Source organism: Micromys minutus (genome assembly GCF_963924665.1).
Source record: "Micromys minutus genome assembly, chromosome: 6".
NCBI lineage: Eukaryota > Metazoa > Chordata > Mammalia > Rodentia > Muridae > Micromys > Micromys minutus.
In genome coordinates, this window is record NC_137975.1 from 64,886,640 (window position 1) to 64,905,081 (window position 18,442).

Sequence of the window (18,442 nt, forward strand, 5' to 3'; positions counted from 1 at the left end):
GTTGTTAGATGCCCCATGAATGCTGGGGACTAAGCCCAGGTCCTCTGCAAAACAGAGAGAGCTCTTTATTGCTAAACTATCTCTCAGCCCCATATACCTTCTCTTCACTGAGACAGGGCCTCTCTTTGGCCAGTAGTTCTCAATAGTCTAAGCTAGCCCACAGTGAGCGCAGGAATCCTCCTGCCTCCACCTCCCAGCACTGAGATTACAAGTGTGCATTATGTGTGCTAATGTTTACTTGGGTTCCAGGTGATAGATCTCAGGTGCTCTGCACAACAAGCACTTCAAGCAGATGACAGCTACCTCCCCAGACCCTGTTTTAGAAGGTGACAGCTACCTCCCCAGACCCTGTTTTAGAAGGTGACAGCTACCTCCCCAAACCCTGTTTCAGAAGGTGACAGCTACCTCCCCAGACTCTGTTTTAGAAGGTGACAGCTACCTCCCCAGACCCTGTTTTAGAAGGTGACAGTTACCTCCCCACCAGCAACCCCCTCACACGCTTTGACACACTTTGAGCTCACAGAGTATCTACTCAGTCACATGACACTTGGAACTATACAGCCTGTGTCACATGGCCAAGGTCTCCAGAACAATGGCTTTGATAAGACAAGCAAGAAGACTAGACACTTTTATGAAGCCACAGAGTTACAAAATGTTTAAAGTCTGTTTTAGAACCCATATTTCTCCAGCTCTCAAATATTCATTTCTAACATACCATGCTGCCTGGTGATTACAAAGATATTAAAAAGGCAAAAGTAACAGTTGCTTCAAATTAATATGGAGTTATGCAAACAGAAAAATGAACTGATATAAAATATTCATTGACACGGGTTTTTCTATTGTATAAGATAAACATTTATATTCCTGGGGCTGGATTCAAATCTTGCCTCCAACTTGGGTTGTGAAGATTTGGCTCCTGTCTGCATGGAAATGCTTGCTGTATTTTTCCATTTATTTTTATTTATGCATATGTTAACTTCAACTGTTTCCAGAAAGCTAAACACATGTATATAGCAATGAAGAGAGTTTTAGTTCTGGCTGTGGGTCTGTCTGGCTGTGGGTCTGTCTCATTTTTGTATTCTGTTAGGAATCCCAGGTTCCCTTCAAGAAGGCAAACAAGTTAGTTTAATTGTTATATCTCCTTCCGATGTGCAACCTTCAGTGAATCATGGGAGTAATTCAAATTGTGCTTTGGAAAACGGATGCTGTTTTCTATCTAGCTTGACAGCAGAGAGAAAAGAAGGGGTCCAGGACCGAGTTCTGATGGGAGATCAGGCAAAAGCCATATGGAAAAATTCTTGGGCTTCCTATCTATGGACTGAAAGAACCCTCCTACTCCAAAGAACTACTGAGACTCAAGTATTTAAAAACCTGTCTTCTGAGCTGAAAAGAAATGCCAATAAGATATAATTTTATCTCTCCAACTTAAGAAAAGCCTACATTCTCACAGAAGGCTCAGAATCTCAGAGGTGCAAATTAAGAGAGATGCTGTTGGTTGGCCAAGATACAGAAAGATAAGCTTTAAGACGGAGCAGGTGGCCTGGGGCTAGGGGAGCTCTGAGTGCTTGGCTACCCATCTGCTGAGTAGCTTCTGGCAAAGCACAGTGACCACTGGGGTGGGGGGTGTCAACTCCTCCCTATATTAGAGGGGCATCAAAGTGGTACAGAGGACTTGCTGTTGTTAATGTACTTACTGGACAGAGACCCGGTAAGATTTCATCCACTGCCTGGCCAAAACCAATTGTTCTGAGGATTATATGGTCCCTTGGTGAAAATATGACTCTTAGGCTCATGACCAATGAACTTTGATACACATTGTGGGAGAGAAATACTAGCAAGAATACACACACACACACACTTTACAAGTCTTCAAAACCCCAGTTATAATATTGCCAGTCTGGAAATATTCTCAAGGTTTTTACTTCTGCATGAATGTTGTTCCAGGTCTTTTTAAAAGTCCATTATTTAAAAAAAAAAAAAAAAAAAAAAAAAAAAAACAAATGTGTGTGGGTAAATGTATATGTTAATGTGCATGCTGATATCTTTCTCCATATTTTATAATCACAGTTCTGCAGTAGTGGAGGCAAAAGATTGAAAGTTCAAGGTTATCCTCAGCTACTGAATGAGTTCAAAGTGAGCCTGAACTACACAGACCCTGTCCTACAAAACAAAAGGAGTTATACATCAGGTCTCTTAGAATTTTCAGATCATCTCTGAGACAGGATCTCTGCTTAAACCTGAAGCTCACAGACTAGACGGCCGGCCCATGAGCTCTGTGATCCTGCCTCAGACCCTCCCGTTAGGATTATACACACACACCGCAGCACCAGGATTTAACATGGGGACTAAGCCTGGGAATTTAGGCCCTCACACTTGGACATCAAAGACTTTGCCCACTGAGCCACCTTCCCTGCCCTGGTTTGGCCTGTTCTTTCCCCTCCACTCCTCTCCTCCACAGAACATCTATGAGCACCTTGGCAAAACAACTGCTCCTGTGTCCGTGAATTCTGCATGTCACCTCTCTGAAAGACAGGGTAAACGTTTGTTAATTAATAAAGCTGCTACACCTGGGTATGCCCAGGCATTCCAATTGTTCAGAAAAGCTGGAGGCATTGAACTTGGCATGCCGGACCACTACGGGGTCTAGGTAGGAGAGAGGCATTAGCAGGTTTAAATGAGGGATGATTAGCAGGACATTGCCACCTCAGAGGCCACAGCTGTGCCAATTTAGCACTTAATTATGAAAATCTCTCCTGAATTAGTGGTGGTTCAAAGGGTTTCTGCTCCTCAGCATCCGTGTTTATAGCACAATACCCAAGGACTTCATGGTGCTACAGAATCATGATGGAATCCATACCACAACATCTTTCAGATCTAATAGTACTTAGGCAGTGCAAGCCACCTTTTAACACCTTTTTTCACAATACCAAAGACCAACTGTGCTCGTTTGAAACTCTAAGTAAGCTTGTGTCAGGGTCACATTCCTTCCCACACCCCTCTCTCTTTAATATCACACAGTGTATCATGTCAACTCTGTTCACATGCATCTTGAGTGGGAGTCATAACTGGCCAGCATCCATGAAATTGTGAAGAGCAACACCACAACACACACACACACACACACACACACACACCACACACACACACACTCACACAACCAGAGAAGAGGCTGTTCCTACTGAAGAGGTGTAATGCGTAGGGAATGTGGATGTGGCTCAGTTGGGGGAGTCCTTGCCTTGTATGCACAGAGTTCTGAGTTCACTGGGTTCAATTGGTACCAAAAGCCAAGTGCAGTAGCACAAACCTATAATCCCAGCACTGGGGTAGTAGAAGCAAAATATTGGAAGTTCAAGGTTATCCTCTGCTACTTAATGAGTTCAAAGTGAGCCTGAACTACATAAGACCTTGACCTACAAAACACAAGAGTCATACATCAGGTCTCATAAAATTATCAAAGTTGCATATGTCAACACCCAGGCACCCTGTGCAGCTCCTTTTTTCTCACACAGCCAAGGCTAACCCACTGCAAGCAAGTGACTTCTACCCTACTAAATGTGAAGCCGTATTGGTTTTTATATGGCTTTTACTTATGTGTGTATCTGTGGGAACATGTTTTATGTGTGTGAAAGTGCCCTTAGAAGCCAGAAGATAATACCAGATAGAACCCCTGGAGGTAAAATTGTGAGCAAGTGTGACCCACTCCACCTACACAATGGAAGCTACACTCATGTTCTCTACAGGAGTAGTATGCACTCTTAACCAATAAGCCATCTCTCAATCTCCACCCTCTTATTTATGATCTCAAGCAGGAGAGCTATATATCCACCATTCAGACTTCAGGTATGACCCACATACTTGCTGCATTTAAAACCCATAACTTCCAGTCATCTGCTTGCATTTTAGAATGATGTTCTGAGAAGAAGCTCAAGGTGAAGAAATCCATTACTAAAAAGTTATAGGGTCGATGAGATGGCTCATCGGGTAAAGACTCTTTCCCACCAAGCCCAATGACTTGAGATCCATCCACCTGACCCCCATATGGTAGAAGGATAGAACTGTTTCTCAAAAGCTGTTCTCTCACCTCCACACCCATGCCACGAAAAGCACCCACACATATGCAAACATATACATACAGATATATAAATAAAATTGTTAAAGATTCTGTTACAGCACTCGAACCTCAGAGTTTAGAACAGTTTGAGTAAAGACATTAAAAGTAAGTGAAAACACAGAAAGGGTGTGATAATGAATGAGCGTGGAGCCCCTGCCATTGCTCAGACAGCTCAATTGACAGCAAGGCAATTTCCACATGCTGCCCAAAAGCTAGGTTTTTAATGACTGCATATGTCATTAAAGCAAGCATCCGATGTAGTAATAAGAGATAAGAAAAGTAAAAACACCACAGGGAGCAGAAGGTGTTGAATATTAGGATCAGAGAGTGCATCCCAACAATCATGAATCATGAAGGGTCTTGATGGTAACCAGAAATTATGGCTTGACAGTGATGTCTCAAGGGAATTTTAAGAGAAGGAAATTTAGACAGAACCCATTCATAGGTGCATTGCCTCAACTCGATGACTCCGAAATAAGAGCCATTTTAGAAGCCTGTGACCTGGGACAAGCCCTCTGAGAAAGAACAGAAAAGACCAAGAGAGTATGGCATAGAAACAGCCACATTGTGGTCGACCATGCTGTGGGGCTTCATACTCACAGCTCTGTTCCTGCTGTCTACAGATGAGATTCAAGATTGTTACACAAGGACATATTCTGGTTGAAGAATCTTGATGGGAGAGAGAGAGAGTGGAATGCAGTACAAACAAGGCTTGTTATACAGAAGAAATCTGGAGACTTCATTTTCTTTGGCTAATGTTGAGAGATCTGGACGACTCTGGGGTTGTGTTATGTCTCCTAGACTAGAAACCTGAAGTTGAATCTAACAAACTGAAGTGCAGTTTGGTGAAGCAAATATTTCACTTCATCTAGCAAATAATTTGGCTCAGAAAGGGTCAGTGGGTAGCATAGAGAAACCAAAGGTGGCTCAGGGTTTAAGAGCATTTGTTCTTACAGAGGACCAAGGTTCAGTTCCCAGCACCTACATAGTGGCTCACAACCATCAACAGCTCCAATTCCAGAAAATCTGACATCCTTTTCAGGGGCACTAGGTACCCATATGATGTATATGTATATGTGTATATGTGTATATGTATATGATGTATGTGTATATGTGTATATGTATATGATGTATGTGTAGGTATATGTTATATGTGCAGGCAAACATTCATATATATAAATTAAAATATCTTTAAAAGGGATATTATAGAAAGATAAGTTTTGGGAATAAATACATAATGAATGATTCACAATTTTATATACATATTTTGCATATACTGTATGTATATATGTATACTATGTATATGTGTATATATTATATGTAAAAATAAATATGCATATTTTAAAAGATATATTAAGGAAAGATTTATGGGAAATTACTTTGTATGGCTGAGGGAGAAAGTTAGAATATCTACCATCTAATATAGAAAACTGAGTAAACTGACAATTAAACAAAGCAAAACAAAAACTTACACCCAACATTTCCTGAGCCATGAGAATCCACTTACTACACACAGAAATGTGAGTCACATCCATGGCTTAGGTAGCTTCTAAAATAAAACATCAGTATTGTTCCTTCATAAAATTTTCTACCCCTGCATTTTGTACCTCTGTCCACACAAATACACATACATACATGCACGCACACATACAGACACAGACACACACAGAGACATACACATACACACACACACACACACACACACATATATATTCCCACACAGACACACACACACTGACACACAGACATTCACACATTCAGACACAGACACATACACACAGACATACACATACATACATATATACATGCATGCAAACATACACACACACACACACACACACACACACACACACACACCTGTTCCTGTACAGTAGATAAGGAGCTTTGTTAAGAACATGGCTCCGGCTAGGCTGTGAGAACCAGTAGTCCTGACACCCTGACCAAGGAGCTGCCACAGCCGGCACTATGTAATGGTGACAGGTGTAGGAAGGTCCCATGTCTCGTGGGCCTGACTCCACACATACTCACTGAAATCACACATGTAAGACACACAGATGGCCTGCAGACTCGAAAACAGCCTGCAGTTATTACATGTGTACTCTCCTATCTGTAATTATGAGCTCCACTTATAGGGGGTAAGTTCCTTCCTGCTTAAAATGGCACACAATCTCTCCACCATCAGTGCTGAACTCTAACCTATGCACAAACAAAGACCTACCTAGGAAACTCTTTCCAGAATAAAAAGAACTTCTCAAACTTTGACTAGGGACATTAATATCCACAAATTAAAAGATTTAATCCAGGAAATTCACTCAACAATGATGGTCCACTATTTCGTGCCACTTATAGAGAAAGGGTAAGAACGGGAGTCAGTGAAGAACTAAAGGACGGAATAGTGAGGGGAGGGAGGAGTCAGTAAGTCACATAGGCTGGGTTATAAATGTAAAGTATATGGTACATGTACCAGCCACTTAAAAATAATGTCAGAGGGCTCGGAAAATGGCTCAGCAGTTAAGAGTGTTTGGTGCTCTACCTGAGTTTGGTTCCCCGCACCCAGATCAGGAACCTCTTATCTACCTGTAATTCTAGTTCCAGATAATTACATATATAAACACACACATAAGTAAAACTAAATTTAAAAAAATAAAAATAATGGCAAACGGTGAATGTTAATAAAATATAAACATTCACATTAACTGTGCATGTTCTAAAAGCTCCAACCAAAATGCAGAGGATTTTTTTATTTCAAACAGGATTTTTAAAAGCATGATCTAACTCTGCATTCCCAACAGGCCATACAGACTGAAAGCCATACAGACATGTATGCATAAAAAGATATTTCTAAAACATATGCACATGACAGTATCGACCTTGAGCAAGCTGGAAAAGTTGTATCAGGATCCATCCAGAGACAAATGGGTTTATAAATAAGAAAGTGTGCCATGAAAAGTACAATTAAGTGAAGGAGGAAAAGAAGAAAGGAAAATAAAAGATAAAGATAAGTATATCAGAAAAGAAATGGAACTGAATCCACACACAGGTAACACACACACATGAATCTACCTTTCCTAACAAAGAAAGCCAAGAGCAACATGCAAAATTCAACTTTCTTTAAATGTTTATGTGTAGATCTATATGCACTGCATGTGTGTGGATACCTTTAGGGCACTGGGGGTTCTAACCTTTCTAATGCTGCAACCGTTTAATACAGTTCCCGTGTGATGGTCCACAACCACAGGCTTATTTTGTTGCTACTTTGTAACTATGATTTGTGCTGTTACAAATTATAATGTAAATGTCTGATAGTCAGGATATCTGACCAGTGGGGTCAAGACCTGAAAGTTTAGAACTGCGTTAGAGGTGAGAAAATAATGCCAGATCCCCACAGCTGGAGTTACAGCAACTGTGAGCTGTCCAACATGGGTGCTAGGAACTGAACTCTGGTCCTCTCTGGAAGAGCAACATGTACTCCTAATATAACCACTGAGCCATCTCCCCAGAACCACAAAACTCAACTTTTATACTAGTAATGTAAATGGGACATGGCACAAAACACCACTCACAACAACATGGGTGAGAGATAAATATATTAAAATAATAACCATTGAGCCATTGAGCTAAATATCTGCATGTACCTGAGCTTAAGCTTTTGATACATTTTCTCATGAGGCTAAAGTCAGAACATCTGGATGACTATCACAGAACATAGGCCTTGGAAGTATCTGGCCATTCGCAGGATTATCCTGATATAGGCTGATCTGGTCTCGCTCTGACAAATGCATGTCGGCAGATAGCAAAAAATACCTGTTTGACTTGATCTGCTCCACAGCGAAAGGTTTATGTTGTAGACAAGATGCATCAATACACGAAAATCGGCTTCCCGTTTGCATTCACGTTAAGATGTCAGCCACTGAGGGGAGGGAGAGCGTTGGACAAAACCACAAGAATGCCCCAAATTTAGGTTGTACCTGCTGTGATGGCTTCAGCAAAGTTTCAATGGAACTCCAAAAACAACAACAACACACTAAAGAGCTATGTGCTGAAACTCTGAGGCATGGTACTAAAGGGAAGGAAAGCAGAATTCAAGGTTATCAGGACCAAAAAGGTACTAGGGAACTAGGCATTAATCCAGAACTTGACACCTAAATGCTGCTAAGATGGGGCCACTGCTGATAGAACAGGGAGGTCACAGAAGGCGGTGTGATGGTCACTGTACTGCGAACACACTAGACTTCAGAACAAACCAGCCTTCATGGGAAAACATCAGACATGCTGCACTGATGCCTATCTGGTCCAGGAGGAGATACCAGCATGCTAGGTAAGGCTAGCTATGGGGTAATGGCTACTGTGGAACTCTGTCCTCAGCAGATGTCATGCTTATGGCCATCTTGAAAGAGAAGAGCTGTGACATCAGCAGGAACCCACTCAAGATCTGGCCTGGGATTCTTCTTGGGGGACAGGGGTCGGGGTGGTGCTGTCATGAGGCCTAGTGTGTGACTCCAGACACTCACTCCTTGCCTTCTCCCAGCTCATGTGATCTTTCTCTAGCTGTGAGGTCTTAGGAGCACTAGCGCACGTGAAGGGGAAGGTTGACTGGAGATGAGAGACTGCTGGGATTCAGCTTCTGCGAGTTGTCACTTGTGATAGTGAGCAGTTTAGGTGACACAGCGATCCAAGTCCCCCATATTCCTTCCAGTAACTCCATTAAGCTCAGCACTCTAGACTTAGATGTGTGCTGATGTATTTTAAAGGTTTACCTTGCCACAACCTAAAGCCACCTTGGGAAATGGCCTCAATTGAGGAGTTCTCTAGAGTGGGTAAGCCTGTGGGCATGTCAGTGAGGGATAGTCAGGCCACCTCGGACAGCACCATTCTCTTACCTGGCGGTCCAGAACTGTATAAAAATAAAGAAAGCATAAGGACCTGTTCTCTTCTTTCTGCTCTGGACTACGAGTGAGATGTGATTGGTTGCTTGGGTTCATTCCTTGACTTCTCATCAATGATGGATCATCGCCTGGCTTTATAATCTGAATAAGCCTCTTTCCACCCCCTCATTTTGCTTTTAACTACAGCGTCAAATAGAGCTAGATTGGGTAGAATCATTTCTTGACTCTGTGACTCCCTCTCATATGAAATGAACAGGAAAAGAATCGCCAGGAAGAGTCGGGCAACATCTACGGCCTGCAGCCCTGCAACAAAACCTTATGAGACAGAAGGCATCTGAGTGAAAGAGAAGAAAGAGCTGGCTTTAGGAGAATCATGGAGAAAGCAGATAGTGAAGAACATTTTTAAAAAGTTGGTGCTGGAGAGATGGTTGTCTCGGTCAGTCAGCAACTACCATGCAACTGTGGAAACCTTTGGATCTGTTTCCCTGCAAATTAAGGTGGAAGTCTACCATTGTCTGGATAGCCTTCTGAGGTTGACAGAAAATGATGGACTCCCTTTACCAGCAGGCCTTCTCCTCTTATCTTGTCTGGAGAGTGCAAAACCCTACATTGGGTGGGTAGATATTAGAGGGTCACTATAACTTCATGAGTTCCAGGCTTAGTAAGAAGACCCTGGACCAGAGAGTAACTGAGGAAGACATCTGACTTCAGCCACTGGCCCCCACACAATGTGCATGTGAACCCACATGCCTGCAGACCCATGCACACAAGGGAGAAGGAGTAATTGGAAAGGAAGAAGTAAAAACATCACTCTTTGCAGATGACATGATAGTGTACTTAAGTGACCCCAAAAATTCCACCAGAGAACTCCTACAGCTGATAAACAAGTTCAGCAAAGTGGCTGGATATAAAATTAACTCAAACAAATCTTCCTATATTCAAAGGACAAACATGTGGAGAAAGAAATTTAGGAGACAATACCCTTCACAATGGTCACAAAAAATATGAAATACCTTGGTGTGACTCTAACTAAGCAAGTGAAGGAACTGTATGACAAAAACTTCAAACCTCTAAAGAAGGAAATTGAGGAAGATCTCTGAAAATGGAAAGATACCCCATGCTCATAGATTGCAAGGATCAACATTGTAAAAATGGCCATCCTACCAAAAGCACTCTACAGATTCAATGCAATCCCCATCAAAATACCAACCCAGTTCTTCATAGAGTTGGAAAGAGCAATGTGCAATTTCATCTGGAATAACAAAGACCTAGAATTGCGAAACCCAACCTCAACAACAAGAAAACATCTGCGGGAATCACTATCCTTGACCTCAAGCTATATTACAAGGCAATTGTGCTAAAAACTTCATGGAACTGGTACAGAGATAGGCACATGGATCACTGGAATAGAATAGAAGATCCAGAAATGAGCCCTCACATATATGGTCACCTGATTTTTGACAAAGGAGCTGTAAACATTCAATGGAAAAAAGACAGCCTATTCAACAAATGGTGTTGGTCCAACTGGCACTCAGCATGCAGAAGAATGAAAATAGACCCTTTCCTATATCCTTGTACAAAGCTCAAGTGCAAATGGATCAAAGATCTCCACATTAAACCAGGTACACTGAAACTACTAGATGAGAAAGTAGGAAAAACCTTAGAACACATAGGCACAGGAGAAAATTTCCTGGACAGAACACCAATGGCTTGTGTTCTAAGGTCAAAAATTGACAAATGGGACTTAATGAGACTGCAAAGTTTCTGTAAGGCTAAAAACACTGTCAAGAAAACAAAACGGCAACCAACTGAGTGGGAAAAGTTCTTTACCGACCCCACATCAGATAGAGGCCTAATATCCAAGGTATACAAAGAACTCAAGAAGTTAGACACGGGAGAACCAAACAACCCTATTAAAAAATGGGGTACAGAGCTAAACAAAAAGTTCTTAATTGAGGAATATCGAAAGGTTGAGAAGCATCTAAGGACATGCTCAACATCATTAGCCATCAGGGAAATGCAAATCAAAACAACCCTGAGATTCCTCCTCACACCAGTCAGATTGGCCAAGATCCAAAACTCAGATGACAGCAGATGCTGGCAAGGATATTGAGAAAGAGGAACACTTCTCCACTGTTGGTGGGGTTGTAAACTGGTACAACCACTCTGGAAATCAGTCTGACAATTCCTCAGAAAACTGGACATAACACTACCTGAAGAACCAGTTATTCCACTTCTGGGCATATACCCCAGAGAAGCTCCAACATACAACAAAGACACATGCACCACAATGTTCATAGCAGTTCTATTTACAATAGCCGGAAGCTGGAAAGAACCCAGATGTCCTACAGAAGATGAATGGATACAAACATTGTGGTACATTTACACAATGGAGTACTACTCAGCTATCAGACACAATGAATTTATGAAATTCTTAAGAAAATGGATGCATCTAAAGAATATCATCCTGAATGAAATAACCCAGTCACAAAAGAACAGACATAATATGAAGTAACTGATAATGGGATACTAACCCCAGAAAGCTCTGAACACCCCAGAAACAACTGACAGACTGTGTGAAGTTCAAGAAAAGAAAAAAAGACAAGAAAAAACCATTGTGCTTAATCCTTACACACCAAGAAAACTTTGATTAATGCCGGGTTACGTCTTGTTTTACATGTATTTTATGCTCATTGTAACTAGTAAGATCTTAATGCACACTATCAAACCTTTAAAAAAAAAGCACTGACAAAAATGTATTTGTATACTTTTATGCAAAAATGCTTAAAATCTGTAAATTTATCTTTGTTTTTAAAAATAAAGTGGTTTTTAAAAAATGTAGTAGGTGGGCAGACAAACACAGGAAAAGAGGCACACCCCATTTTCAAAGGCGCAAGTCCTAGCATGAGGCCAAGCCAGGTGAGGAAGCCAGAATCTGTGACTCTGATGACTAGCTCTGATGACTAGGACACCACCAGGCACAGTCAGGGAAACGTTTAGTAAAAGCGGACAGAAGAATCCTGCTCCAGAAATTCCAGCAAAGAGGGGGTTTTCCTGTACTGCAGCAAAGGCAGACAGGAGTGAGAAGCACCTGACACCTTCTGAGATACAAAAGGAGTCAAAGCCAGGACAAATGAGAGGACTGAGTGGGGAAAGGTGCTGTCCCCGATTATCTGAAATCTAGGAAGGAGAGAACCGGCCCAAACAAGTCGTGCTCCGGCCTTTGCATGTATGTCATTCACACCCATATACAAATAAGTATGTTTATTATTTTTTTTAAAGAAAGCCAGTAATAACCTCCATTACAGCAGCTGTCCATCTGACTTCCCCTATCTAAGCCCAGCTTATAGTCAGTTCATCCATGTTGTGCCCCAGTTTGTTTATCCGTCTGTGGTCGGTGACATAAAAATGAAGTACACTTTTAGGGCCTGACAAAATACCTGCTCTTTAACTTCATTTTCTGGAGAAGCTGACTTCAAGTTCTTCATAAGCCAGGACCAGGCCATGGAGAAGAAAGAGGAGCAGCCAGGTGAGATGTGCTAGCAAAAAGGTGAACCTCCTGTCTCTCTGGCCAACAAAGGAGCATCAGCCACCCCCTGGAGTATCCTGCTGCTTGGTCCGTCTCAGGGTCATACACCCCAACACCAAGCAGCTAACACTGCTCCTGTGGAAACGGCCCATATTCAATCAGCTAATGACACATTTTCATTGCACAGGTGACCCCGCAGAGCTGCCTGAGAAGCAGAGAGCATATTATATTTTTTGGGTTTTACTTTCTTCGTAACGTCAAGCATGCTTTAGGAAGATATTTGAAAGCCTCCTTTGTCTCAGAAGTACAGCTGGCTTTCTGAGCTAAGAAAACAAGGCCTATGCAAGCAACTGGCCTCCCCCCACCCCCCAAAATATCAAAACACAGGGCACCTTTTTGCTGAGTAATCACCCTTCCAAATGAAATTTTAGCTGTTAAGCTTCGTGTGGCATCTTCCAAAAGAACTGAAAATTATATTTGCAGTAGAACACAGTGATCTGGTCCAGACACTCCTGGAAATCTGGTAGACAGCCAGAAAAGAGAAAAAAAAGAGGTAAATGAAGGAAGAGGAAAGAAAGAAGGGAAGAGGAGGAGGGAGAGAAGAGAGAGGAAGTGGAAAGGGAAAGAGATGTGGGAAGAGGAAGGGAGGGTGGGGGAAGGGAAAAATGAGAGGAAAAACTATTTCCTACCATGATGTCACCCCATTTATGTTATGTTTTCCAAAGGACTTCAGGTACTCTCTTCCACCAATAAAGGTCCCAAAGAGGTGTAGAGACACTTTCTCATGGATGGTCCATGTTACATAACATGACAACACGTATGTCTCTGGAGAAGCTTTTCATTGTTTCCTTGATGTGCTGGGATTAAGCTCAGGGTCTTGGGCATGCTGGACAAGCGCTCTGCCTTTTAGCTAAATCTCAACCCCGATAAATTTTCACGTGCATTGAACTCTGTTGTGAGACACAGTTCCATAGGCAAGATACGTCATCAGCAACAGAAACTCACATATGGCTTCCCAAGAGACCTGAATTTCTGGGGCTAAGCTCATGTCAGATCTAACTACCGTCAAGGTCTGAATTTTCACAGTACCATTGTCAGAAAGTTAAAAGAGAAAAAACAGCAGCTCTTGGATTTTTTTTTTCTGTGTGTACTTTACTAATGAAGTATTCGGTGTGTGTTTCTCTGCAGAACCTCATAAAATGAGTTGTGTGCTATTGAGCAGATCTGAGTAGAACTAACTCAAAGGTTTAAGAGTACCCTCATCAGTAATGGGAATATTATCACCAGATTTCTACTTAGTATGCCTGCGAATGGTCTGAGCATTTGATGTGTGCTAACTCAGTTCATCCAGGATCTTGTTCTCAGCAGATCCCTGCTAACCGGGATGAGTATGCCGTTGTTATAAATCAAGAACAGACACACTCCCAAATGTGGAACTGCTGCTCACCGGCAGAAAGCCTTGGGTCACTTACACAAGGGGTGTTATGTAAGCAAATGTCATTCAGAATAACCAAGGGAAGGGGAAGCTGGGGACGAAGTTCTGACTTACTGATGATGCCTCATTCCTTTCTCACCTGTTTTCAGAGGAGAATCTGTAAAGCCTGTTAGATTTTATTTTTCTCATACCCTAGATATTGAGAAAATTCCACATAGATGCAAAAAGAAGGAATGAAGGGGAAAAGGAAAGATAGACAGACAATGCCAGAGAGATGGTTTCAGAGGGTAAGTGTGAGACTACTCTTGCAGGGGCTCTATATTCATTTCCCAGCACCATCAGACCTCTCGAAAGCCCCAAGAATCCCAGACCCAGGGAGATCTACTGCCCTCTTCTGGACTCCACAGACCGCTGAACTCATGTGTGTGCACATCACCCTTAACCAGCCCCCCCCACACACACATACATGTGTACACACATACAGACACACAATTTTAAAAATAAAATAAATAGTTTTTTTTTTAAAAAAAGAGATAAACATATAAGAATCTGGAATTTTCTTGCTTGGATCCATCTGATTGGTTTTTTTTTGTTGTTGTTGTTGTTAATTTTTAATTTTGTTTATTAAGACTAGGTCTCTCTATATATCCATAGTTACCCTGAAGTGACCCTGTATAGACCAGGATGACCTTTAGCTCAGAAATCTACTTGAGCTTGGATTAAAGGCATGAGCTACCATGCCCAGCAAGTGCTGAAATTTCAATGGAAGGCATCGTGGTTCTAATACTGATGCCTCTGATAAGCTTAGATTCAATCCCTTCAGCACAATGGCTTTCTATTATTTCCTATGCCTGAAACCTCCAAGGTAATTTGTGGGTAAACTGTAAGGGTGTGGTTAGCTCACTCTGTAGTGAGATCAGTCTGCAGGAATCAGGGGCACTGGTCATTTTTGTGAGCTGGCTGTAGGGCAGACCTTGCAAAAACCAGCAAGGCTTGTAGTTGGTCATATACATTCCTTCAGAGTCACTGAACCTGTGCTCAGAATTTCGAGAGTTGTAAGTGGTTTTTTTTGTTTGTTTGTGTGTGTGTGTGTGTGTGTGTGTGTGTGTGTGTGTGTGTGTTCGTATGTGTTCTTTGACCATAACACTAAGTCATAATACCATGTTGTTGTCTACTGCTATGGTTTCTTCAAGAATGGTCCCTTACAGGCTCCTGTTTTGAACAACTGTTCTCTGCCAGAGGTGCTACATGTTCATGTGCCGTGAAAGTAGGAGGGGCTTGTTAAGAAGAGCTTCACTGGGAGGGGGAGGGGAAGGGTCATGGGAGTAAAAACAACTAAAACTTCACTACATGCCTGTGTGAAACCACCACAGAAGAATAAAACCCAAAAGTTAGTTTTGAAAATATCAGGGAAGACACTTTCTGATTTCTGAGCATTATTCTAGTTTATTCTAGCCTTGGTAGCTCGAGGTTTACAAACAATCATCCCGTCTTGAGAGACTGGGCTCTCAATACATATGATCTGAGGCCAACCCAAGATAAAGAGTGTAAGAACTGAGTTAAGTCATAGCTTGCCTAGTGAGTGTCCCTGGAGAAATGCCAGGTCCACAGAGACCGCCTCCCATCCATCTGGCATGGAAAGTGCTCCGTTGACCATGTGAGAGAGATGGGAAAAGAAAAGTCCCGTTTTGTTGTTGCTGTTTTTTCATATTAGCTCTGAAACCCTGACTTAGTCACAGACTTTGTATAAGTTGGGGCTTCTAATTTAAACACCCGAGTACACTTCAGTTACTAGTGGTGAGAACAGAGAGCAGGCTCACACCCCAGCCTGCTAAGACTCAAGACTTGCAGTGCAGACCACAATGCAGATCTCCTCGGCTCACTCTGTTCCACTTTTCAGCAAGTTTGCCTCATGTGTTTCAATACCAAGTCTGAACTGGAACAAAATTCCAGTAAAACAACTTCTTCTGGAGGCTTGGAAGGCACAACCTTGAAAGTATGTATCTACTACTTCAAAAGCACGTGCACATATATGATTTATGACATTAGAGCTTCCTAGATGAATTGTTTGAGGGCTGCTCCTTTAAAAATACCTAGCTGCAAATCAAGCATCATTGTCTGGAGCCACTGCTGAATGGTGTGATTCAGAAATAAAATACACAGAAATTCTGGAGTGGAAGGGGCAGCCCGGCAGTTAAGAATGCTTGCTGGGTTTTGCAGAGGACCTGAATCTGGCTCCCAGTACTCACATAGGCCCCCAGCTGCCAGGAACTCTAGCTCCAGGGAGACTGATGTCCTCTTCCAGCCTCTACAGACACTGTATTCAGCTACACATATACATACATAATCTTTAAAATGTTCATACACATACACAGTTCTGCAATCAGCATCTATGTCCTAACAGCCAGCTAGAAATTAAATCCTTTCATACAGAAACTAAGGGCCCAGCTTTGCTTTAGTTCCATCCTGAAGAAGTAACATAATTTCTGCTGAATTATTGCTTAACATTAGGAACACTTATTCAGACATTGCTACGTATATATCCTAATTACCGGTATAGAATTAGCTTGCTTATATTAACATGACATATGTAGTACAACCAGGTATAAGTCTATATACACTATGAGTTCACTTTTGAGTTGGTTACCACTGACATGTGTACTTTACAGCTTCAATGTGCATGACTTTAATACACTCTAATTTAAATCTGGTGAATATTTAGAGGTATCTATTGGTTGTTTAGCTTGTTTACCAATGGTTCTAGGTTTCTATTGTAATTTTACATTCACAATAACACTAAGAAGGTGGAAAAGGTCCCATTATTCCCTGCCCCTGTCACATGCACCTCACCAACAGAAGAACAGTCCCACTGCCCAAGCCTCCTCTGCTCTTCCTGTTCACCCTACTAACCCCAAACAACCTCTGATCTATTCCTTGTCCCCACGACTTTACCTTTTCCAGAACATCACATAGCTGGCAACTCTGTGTAGCCATTTTCCGGCTGTCATCTTTCATTTAGCATCATGTGTTGTCCCTATACATATTATTTCAGATGGATGGTTCATTTCTCTTAGTGTGGAATCCCACTCTACTGTATAGATGTACCAATGGTCATCAGTTTACTAGCCAAAAAAACAGGCTGTTTTCTCCCAAGGTTGGAGCACTGTGACTTAACTGAGCTTCTCTTAGCATTCAAATGTTTCTATGGGTCCTTATGCTTCAAAGCATTTTCCCAAGAACTATGGTAACTGAATCCCACAATGAAGGCAAGTAAAACTGATGCAATGATGTTACACACCAGGTCAACACACTTGTTGAACACACTGCATTACCTCTTGAGCACACACTATGTTACACACCTGATCAACAGACCTGTTCTTTTTGCCTTCTCACCAGCAATAGACAACCATTCCCACTGCTCCACAACCTCACAAGCTTGTCATCATCACCTGGGCTAGTTTATTCTAATAGATCCTGGTTTTCTATCACAAATTCAGAGACAACAACATGATGTGTGTTTTTCATGCTCACATATTGGACAAGCTGGTCCAGAACAAATATGCTTCTAGAGCTGTCTGTAAGTAACTATGGAGTGCTCACCCCTAACAGAAACATCTATATCACATCCTCTCCCTCACATCTCTAGCTGGGGACATACTGGCATCTGACGGCTGCTGGGTAACATGGTAGGTTTTTTTAAAGGGTTGTGGCTCCTGGTAGTTGGTTGTCCGTACCCTAGTGGACAACCTCACCCTCATGTGGATATAGGCAGCACTAATTGACCCAGTACCTTAAAAATAGAGGGCATGGGAGGGGACTGCAGTGAGTGTCAGGGAAAAGGGTGGAAATTGTCAAATACATTGTAAACTTTCACACATTCTCTCTCTCCCTCTGTCTCTCTGTCTGTCTGTCTCTGTCTCTCTGTATCTGTCTGTCTCTCTCTCTCTCTGTCTGTCTCGCTGTCTTTGTCTCTCTGTATCTGTCTCTGTCTGTCTGTCTGTCTCTGTCTGTCTGTCTGTCTCTGTCTGTCTGTCTGTCTCTCTCTCTCTCTCTCTCTCTCTCTCTGTGTGTGTGTGTGTGTGTGTGTGTGTGTGTGTGTGTGTGGTGTATGTGAGAGAGAGAGAGAACTTACTTTCTAAAGAGGTTGTTTGGATATACAGTTCTATCAGAAATGTACGAGGATTCCTGTTGTCACCGTGATACACAGCCATCCTGTATACTTTCACCAGTGTCACATGTGATTCGCCACAGTCTGATTCCCCTTTTCTCATTGATCATTATGAACACTGCCAAACATCTTTTAAAACATGAGGAAGTTGTGTTAACTTCCTCTCTTAGAGACGTTTTAAGTCCATGAAGCATCTTGTCTATTCAGATGCTCTTTTCTCATGAACTCAGAATTCCTGTATGGTTTAAAACCTTGTTCCCTGATCTGAGCTTCATCCAGTTGCTTTGACTGTTTGTTTTATGTATTACAGTAT

At 42.0% G+C, this 18,442-nt stretch overlaps 1 protein-coding gene across 1 annotated transcript in view; it reads right to left on the reverse strand.

Moving 5' to 3' along the window:
- Nucleotides 1–18,442, reverse strand: part of RYR2 (ryanodine receptor 2) — a gene marked incomplete at both ends in the record, with an annotated part of 539,514 nt that overhangs the window by 353,258 nt on the left and 167,814 nt on the right. The gene's annotated exons all lie outside the window — the stretch shown is intronic.